Genomic DNA, 8,992 nt, shown 5'->3' with positions numbered 1-8,992 from the left:
ACGGTGCTGGATATAATAAATAAAAAAAAACAATTTTTTGGTGCCCATGCGGTGTATAAAATATTTGTAAGGTTACGGATTGTGATATCGGCGTTGCGGCCTTCCGAAAATCGTGCGCGAACAAGCAGATTAGAGAGCCGCTGCGCGATTGGAGAAGTTGGTTTCTTTTTCCTCGGTCTCCTCTAACCTGGTAATTTTCCACTAGCTTTGAGGGGAGTGGTTGTGTAGTAACAGAGGGCATGATGCGCGCATGGTGTCAGCTAAAATAACGAAACAAAGGAGAAACAGCGTGCTGAGCGTGCACATAGCGAATGTGCGCGTATATATATATAGTTTAACAAACGTCGCAAACTTAGAATATTTTCCAAAAGTTAAAGGGTTTTTATTGAGAGTTCAGCCTGCAATTTGTTGACAGGTCACGTGCGTCTGATCGAGCGCAGCGGTCGATGGAAAAATACAGGACTCTGTCTGGAGGAGCACCGTAGAGCTTGCAGAAATCGCAATGCAAAGTGCGGTTTCTGGACAGTGCATCACTCTCTTACCGTGTGCGATTCGCGCTTTGAAGAGGTTTTAGTTGCTGTTAGACGGGTGACCACCTTCCTGTAAATGCTCGGTTTATATTTCAGATAATTCAGGGTTGTACTTGATAGAATTCACGCATTTTGACACGAGGTTTCCAGACCTTGCAGTGAAGGACTTAAAATGTGAGATTTTGTTCTCGCATTTTTAGGGCTGTTTCAAGTACTGTTTTGCGCCCGAGTAAACTGCTGTGCAGTTTTTTCTGAAAGAAATTAAATGCACGTGATCCAAGTGAGAGTATCATTATTTGACATTTAAAAGGCTTTTTTTCTATGCATTTATTGAAAAAAAGAGCAACCAAAAATTCAACGATGTTTCACAAGTTGGCTTTTGCTGTTTTGATGCGGTTATATCAATCAGTTGAGTAGATAATGCTCATTATGCAAAGCATACTGAGTTAATATTCGGTTTATGCGTTTAAGTCCACGATAAATAGACGTGAGGGGTAGATATCCCGTTTTTCATTATATAATGTCGGACAGAGATGAATTTGGCACTCTAGACTCAAGATGTGAAACTCAGAGCAACCTACATTCCTGATACAGTATACAGATGTCTTTGTAATTGTACACAGCACAAGATTATGCTACTAAAAGAAACTGCATGCTGCTTTCATGCCCTCTGAGCAAAAGCAGGAATGGTTATTTTTTAAAAGTCTCCAGTGGTATAGCAAAGTGGTGGCCATAGGTATTTTGCTGCCCCAATTTAACAAATGACTGAGTTTGCTAACAAAATGTAAACATGTCCCAAAGTCATTAAACATTAAAGCAATCAAAGCACACTATCCTCCCCTGGCTTGGAAATTTCCACTGCACATGTAGCTCTCAGCACAGGCAGAGGGACATTCAAATATTGTTACATCTGGAAAGATTGCTGCATGCAACATAAAAAAAATGTGAGAATCAAGATTTATTGAAGGATACAGTAATTGAGTCTGATACTGTACTTGATGTATCAAGGGCATTGGATGTGAGGCTTAAGTATGCAGCAATATTTCTCCTCCTAATTTTGGCTTCTCTGTGCTTCAGTGAAGCCTGCATTACATGAATAAATGAGCTATTACATGAGTCCCACCATTCCATCAGTCTGCTGTCTGATGTAAAGGACTCTTTAGAGCCCTTCATTTTGTTCATATTTAGGAAAAGGCACCTTATAATAGTAAAGCGATGTGCTGATACTGATAAATACCTTTTGTTAATTCATATCTTTTATAAATTGTCCCTGGATATTCCTTTTAAAACCAGTTTAAACTCGAGGAAGGCCTACAGAAGTTCCTGACCTACAGTACAATGCACTGATCAACAGGCTCAACACCAATAAAGAGCAACCTGCACACAGTGCAGTATGTTGTCAAGCAACTGTGAAGCATACCTACATGTTTGAGAATGTCAGCCTTACAAAACCACCATTTCTCTCCTGGCTTATGTAATATAACAAGAAAGTCTTCCTTACCTGAAGAACAGGTTAACCTGCTTTCCAGGAAATTTAAATAAGCATTTTAATAACCAAAATACAGGGTCTGACTTAAAACTTAGCAGGGTGTGTAACAAAGAAACAATGGCAAAAACAGGGAATGTACTGTAACTACAGTAGTTTAATGATCTGGGTGCTGAAAGCCTGTTTCTGGGCACTTTGAAAACTCCTAAACCATAACTCAGTTTGCTTCATTTCACTCTCTCACTCTCATCAGCCAGGAAAGAAACTTCAGAAACCTGGGGGAAACAAAATAAAAGAAAATGAATATTTTTCTTCCAGTAGGTGAAGAATGTAAAATCTCAACATAGAGGTCAAAGAGCAAGCTAGTTTATATGGCAGATCAAGGTTTTTCCACAGGACTGGATGTAGAAGACTGCAACAGACCCTCACCTTTTAATACGTTGCCTCAAGGAATCTGAATACTTAAAAATACTGCACTTTGAAGGGCTTTATAACAAAAAATCTCCCTCTAAACTATTGTCAAACACCAAATCCTAACAAACTCCTCTATATACCAATCACACCCATCACCAATAATGAAATTAATCAGCTAATTATCGCCCTGTGTGTCTAGAAGTGCTAGTGGCCTTCATCAGCCAGCCAGCAGGTACAAGATTCCCTTTCAGAGCTGCCACAAAGACAGACCCGGGTTTTAAATATTTGTGTCATTATGTAGCCTGCAGATTCTATAGCAATTTGTTAACACATATGTGATTTGAAATTTCAGCACTATATGTATACAGTAAACTACAGCTAATGCATTTCTGACACAGGTGGGTATTTTCCCAGCTGTGGTGGAACAAAGCCTCAGATTCCATTCTTTAGATCGCAGAGAAGTATGGCCCTACACTTGGAGGTGTTGCTTTTTGTCTCATATAGAGGTCACGATTCCTTCTGTGTGGTCCAGGTAGGCAATTTACACAAATGAACATTTGGTTTTCTATGATGGTGAGGTCAGTACCTCAGGTTCCTTAAATTATGCAGTTACAGATGTGACGCCTGTTCTCTGAAAGAGAAAATGTCAAGTGCTATACTGCCTGCAGGGCACGAGGTAGGCTGAGCATGTATATCAAAGCTGCTGTAGGGAGAAATGGCAGCTTCCCAATCCTCCCTGAGGCCATAACCATGCAATTTCCCACAAATCAATCTTTTTCGCTTATGAATCAACATAGGGTTACTTAAGCAGCCTCTCTGGCCCAAGGCCACTTTTCAGTTTCAGGGAGCCAAGACCTAACTGATCTTTCCCTTTAGTGAAAGTGTAAGTAGTGGTGGCCATTATTGTAGCAGCAATCTAGCAAGGGTGACCTTCCCAGTGACAGTAATTCACAGGTGCAGCATGGAACTGGTCATCCTAAACAATTTCAGGCACCACTGGTCCCATGGACAATGCCTGTCAGAGCTGGGGAACCTTGCTAAAGAGTGTAGAGTAGCTCAGATGCCACTGCAGAAAGGCAGCCTGAACAGGCCCAGGATGATGCCAATGCCCTGGGTAGAATACATTACTACCTCACTTTGCTGGGGAGAGGCAGACAATGCCACAGGCCATTAGCACAATGCCCACAATCCAGAGAGACAGGCATTATTGGAGTAGGAGCAGGCAAAGGTTTATTCCATGCCGAAAGAAAAAGAAAAGAGACACAATGTTTCAGCTGTGGAATCTAAATATCTTCAGGTGATGTTTGGATAGGGCTTGACCTAGGACATTGGCCCTGGCAGCCAAACACCTTGTCATTCTGATGTAATCCCTTTGTCTGGTCAATATAGCACTGCCATGTCCACACCAGACAGAGTGTATTCAATCACCGGTCCTCATCAGAGCGTAAGTCAGAAGTGTAGAAGGTCAAGTCTACCACCCAGTGACGGGAGAACAGGGGAGATGATCTTCAGAAGGAAGGGAGTGTTTGGGGAACAGCACAACCCTGCTGGCGTTGCCAGAAAATGAGATACAAGTGCCATGCACTGATAGCAAATGCAGCTCACCCACCTGTTTTGCAGAAGCACCTGCCATCAGAAATGCCAAAGGTGTGGCCTGATGTAATAGTGTGTCCAGGAAGGGACAACTGCCAGACTCAAGGACGCAAGGTTTGAGTCTCAGGTAACTAAGAGTGCCACCAGACTCCTGCTCCTGCTCCTCCACAGTCACGGTCTGGATAATGACCAGCAAGCATGACAGGGGCCATAGCTCTGTTAGCTCAGCAGTGGAAGGCTGCTCAGGGAGTTAAGGTGATCCCACAGGAGCACCACATGTCATACTCTCCAGAAAGTAGTGCTGTTGCTCAGTCTGGTGGCCTTTTCCCTCTCACATGTGTTTCTTTTCATGCTGTAAAGTAGTGAAGTATTTTTCAGATTGCTGATTGGACCTATATACCAGCACAGTCTTTTCATTTTTACAATGCCTAGTGTCCTTCTAAATTTCCCCGAAATCTCCTTCTGTTCCTGCCTGGTGACTGAATGGAATTACATTTAGACCTTGAGCTGAGAGAGAAAACATTAAGCAGTTTGAGCACACGTTGATTGCTTAACTGAAAGATCCTTGATCTTTATTTCAGAGTAAAATCACCACTAACATATTTTCTAAAATTATAGTCCATACTGGTTGCCAAAGTATTAGTTTACCGCAGACTCAGATGAGAGATTCTATAGGACATTGTTTTGAGTAGGGATAAGGATGTAGTGCAAAGTAATATCTTTTCAACGAATTAAATATATTGTTAAGCACAGAGATTAAAGGTCATTTGTATAAAGCTATCCATTAAATATTGAGAGACAGTGCCATCTAGTGAGACTTAGCATTCAAGAACCATACAAAGGTCTGAAAACAGCAATTCTTTTGCAGTAACACACAAAATGTTATATCTGTTGGAACCTTTTCAAATTCTATAAATTATATTAAGCAAAATACTCAAAAGAATAATGCAATTATATCATGTTTCTAGCTTTGATATTGGAAAAGCATATTGGGAGCATAGCTGAACTGTGTAATCATCTAGATGAAGATCTACTGTACAGAATGTGTCAGTGTTGCAGAGGAAAAATTTCATCATCCATCCATTGTTACAAGGCAACCTGAAGCCTAACACAGCACAGCACACAAGGACGTGCTATAAACTGAATGGAACACCAGTCCATCACAGGTCAAGTGCTCATACACAGTCACCCACACAGACAGTTCTTCCAGATAAAATTAAGCTAGAATTGTTCTTAGTATATGCTGAAATATACTAGTATACTGCACAACTGCTTAATATCCAAGAACACTGTTGAGCTCTCAAAGGTACACAGTCACACACTAGCCCAAGAGAAAGCTTTATTTTCCAGTCGGCTCTTTTTGGAGAAGACGTGCTTGGCACTGTGGAAATTACTCTGTGGGCGTCAGGCCCGACAAACAGAGAAGTTCTGCAAAGGGACAAGCTGCAACGTACATCTACAGACTCTGCAAAGAAATGAGCACCAGAGGGCATTTCCAGGATGTCATTTATCCTGCTGTGGGTGCTAATTAAATACATATGATGACTGTTGTTTTGCATGTTCTAATAATACACTTCCACAGGGGCTAACAAATGCCACAGGATTAGGACTGGCTGGGAGAAGGTGGAGTGGAACTTTTATAACAGAGTAAAAGGCAAAATATCATCCATTTCAGCCATAGTGTTAAATGGGCTAAAGAGCATATGAGTGTCCCTCCATGGGAGTCCAGTACAGGGATTACTCCCCACAACTGCTGGTCCCCACCTGTGCAGCTGGGTAAAGTACCTCTCTCAAGGTACAACAGCAGGGTCTAGAACCCACAACAGGCCAGTGCCTAATCCACTATGCTAAAACATACAGGTGATGAGACTTTTACAGGTTTCATAAATATCTTTACGTCTTCAACTGCCAAGTACTTAAGGCACACTATTTTTTCTATACCAGTTACGTTATTAATTCAGGTGAGTACAAAAGTGCTTAGAGAAAATAATGACGAAGCACTTGAAGTTTTTGAAAACCAAATTTGAGCAGTTCTGGCCAAAAAATACATGTGAACGTTTTCTGGTGTGCCAAAATAGAGAAGCATCATTTTAAATTCTGGCAGTTAATGGATTGTTTTAAGTGAAATGAAAGAGCTAAATCAGATTACACCAAGTTATCACCAACTGAAGGAGGAAGCAGAAGTATCCAGATAAGATCGGGCTTTTATGACTTGACCAGAAAGCTCAATGTATGTGGGATGAACGAAATATTTTTTGTCATATCGCAAGAAGTTACATTTCCACCTGATTTTCCAAGATAAAACTAACGGGAAAATCAGCGCCATCCCGTGGATATCGGAAAACATGCTAGATTGCGACTGCCATATGACCAAATGTCATATTCCTCCCTTTCTAATCCCATACTGGCGCTCTTTCACTCTCGCTCAACATAAAAGCGAATGGTTTGGCTTTAAATACACATTTACAGGACTCTTTGTTGGACAGTAATTGTTTTTTTTTAAAAGTTTGATTTATTATTTCTGTATTTTCAACAGGGAGACGCTTCATGCGCCAGCACCGTAACTGAAGGTTGAAAGTGGTTTGTTGGGTTTAAAAGTGAGAAAATCAGGTCAAGCGAGAGAACGGTAGTGAAAAGTACCGAAGTGTCCAACTCCCAGAAATCACTTCACCGCATCGAGCATAGAAAATTGACCGTAATTACGTTTATGTAAATATAAAACATTAAATTTATTTCCTCTTGACCCGTTTTCCTGGCAGTGCAGAGCTGACCTTTGCAGAAGACGGTAAATGCAATAGCCACTATTAACAGCACTCCATATTGGACAACCTTTCCAGTAAATGTCAGTGAGTTTCACTGAATTCAGCCGTTAAGTTACACAAATAGACTATATAAGTGCGACAGTCAATGTTTGTGTAGATGATCAGTACGATCCTATGAAGTCCAGCCAAAGACTGTCTTTGTAAGTTGCATCACAAAAATGTCTGTAAAAGAGGAGTTCAAAGATAAGATAACTCTTCTACAAATGAGACAATATTTTACGTTTTTGCCCAAATGCTTTAAGCAACGAATGACAAGTTCATGCTCATGAACTTTTATGTAGTGCATACACAGCATCTGAAAGACCAAGAGAATATTGTTTTGCATACTGAATGTATAAATTCAGTTAAACATATTTTATGTGTAGGAATGCATTATTATATAATGACTGCATTTACACATTCAACCGTGAATTTTAATATTTCACAATACACAGACATTCCACATCTTTTACCTTCATGGTTACAGTAATGAGATGATCATGAAAAAGATTTGTTCTGTGAGAAAATATCTCAGTAAGCCCTAAATGTGGACTGTTGTTATATCAGAGATCTTACTGTCCTTTAGAGTTAATATTGCTTTCTAACAGGAAGAGATAATTTACTGTGTATCCCATCAAAGAAATGCCAGATCATTTCAGGCACTCCATTTTCTATTCAAATTATGTATAATATACAATTGTATCCATTCACCTCAAGACACTCAATGAGTGTACAGAAATACTATCATCTCATAGTACACATCATCTACATTGTAGGGCCAGGGTTGTGTCAAACATAATCTGGACTCTCCATATTTGCTGATGCTCTGTGGAGAGTGTTTAAGGTGATGGCTTTAGACTGTTGATACACTATATACAGAATCCAGACCCCCTTTTGAATTCCAGACTAAACGGATCATCTCTGTGAGCAAACAAAGGTTCTTCGATCTTTCTGTATGAATTGTAAACACAGTCTTGTTATCTTTAGCATCAAGGTTGCCCCATGTAGATGTGTCCTGTACAGATAAAGTGTCCATCTCCCCACAGAGCACGGCAAACAGGACAACTGACCAGCGTGAGAAAATCGAGCTCATGGTGTTTAATACACTAATTATGCACATAAGGCACTTAACATTTCCCAGAAACCCATTTATTATTGAATGAGTGAAGACTCTTTGAAACACACACAGCTCTAGAATAAATAAAAGCTTAGAGAGGAGAGTGAATTCAGCAAATTAAGCTGCCAGGGCACTGGATGTTTAGAGTTATGATAAGCACATCTTTTCTTTCACTTATGAGATGTTAAAGACAGCTAAGGTGTTGCAATGCATTGTTATAAGAGTACCTACAAATCAAGCTCAGTGAAAAGGTCATTATTTTAGCTATTCCAGAAGAAATCAGTTCAATCACATGCAGGGCCATATATCAGTACATAGCATAACACAGAATTGTATAGGGTACTTCACTCTTTTAAAAGGTACCTCCTTTCTGTTGACATTGGAATGAATACGTTTAACGAGGAAGACAGGATCTGGTTGTCTGAGAAACCCAATTGTTGTCATTAAGAATGCCATTGCTTGTATTTCTTATGTCGCACAAATAAACCAAGAAGGGAGCTAGTAAAACTGTACTCTGTCCTTGAAAGAGTACAAAGCAGTGTGTGTTAAATATATCAATAGTGCTTCAGGACGCCTGCCAACCTTGTTTGCCTTTAGATCAACAGGGCCTGCAAAGGAATAGGAAACACTTGCCAGGCAGACGTGAGCAAAAATCCTGCCAACACAGATGCCAGTGTGACTTTCTGACTTCCTTTAAAGGCCTGTATCTTGGCAACATGTCATCTGGAAACCAAAGAGCAAGCAGAAAAGCCCCATTGGAGTTCCAGAAGTTTTCACACGTTCTCCTGATGCATGTCTCCAATTGGTCGGCCTTTCTGACCACAGGCAAAAATGTTTTGTTTTGCAAATTGACCTAGCCAGCGCTGGAAATGTGTTTCGAAGTCAGACGTCTGAGGCTTTAGATAGGACAAGAAAACAGTTTCCACAGCTAGTACATTTAGATTTGTGTGAGTACAAAGCAAATAATTGATTAATTTCAATGCCTCAGTGTACAAAAACTGCACAGATGCCAAATAATTTTGAAACGCACCCATGATGATCTGTATCTTTT

This window comes from Lepisosteus platostomus, chromosome 17 (genome assembly GCF_059453375.1).
Source record: "Lepisosteus platostomus isolate fLepPlt1 chromosome 17, fLepPlt1.hap1, whole genome shotgun sequence".
In the NCBI taxonomy this organism is placed as follows: Eukaryota; Metazoa; Chordata; class Actinopteri; order Semionotiformes; family Lepisosteidae; genus Lepisosteus; species Lepisosteus platostomus.
This window is presented reverse-complemented; position numbering follows the sequence as displayed.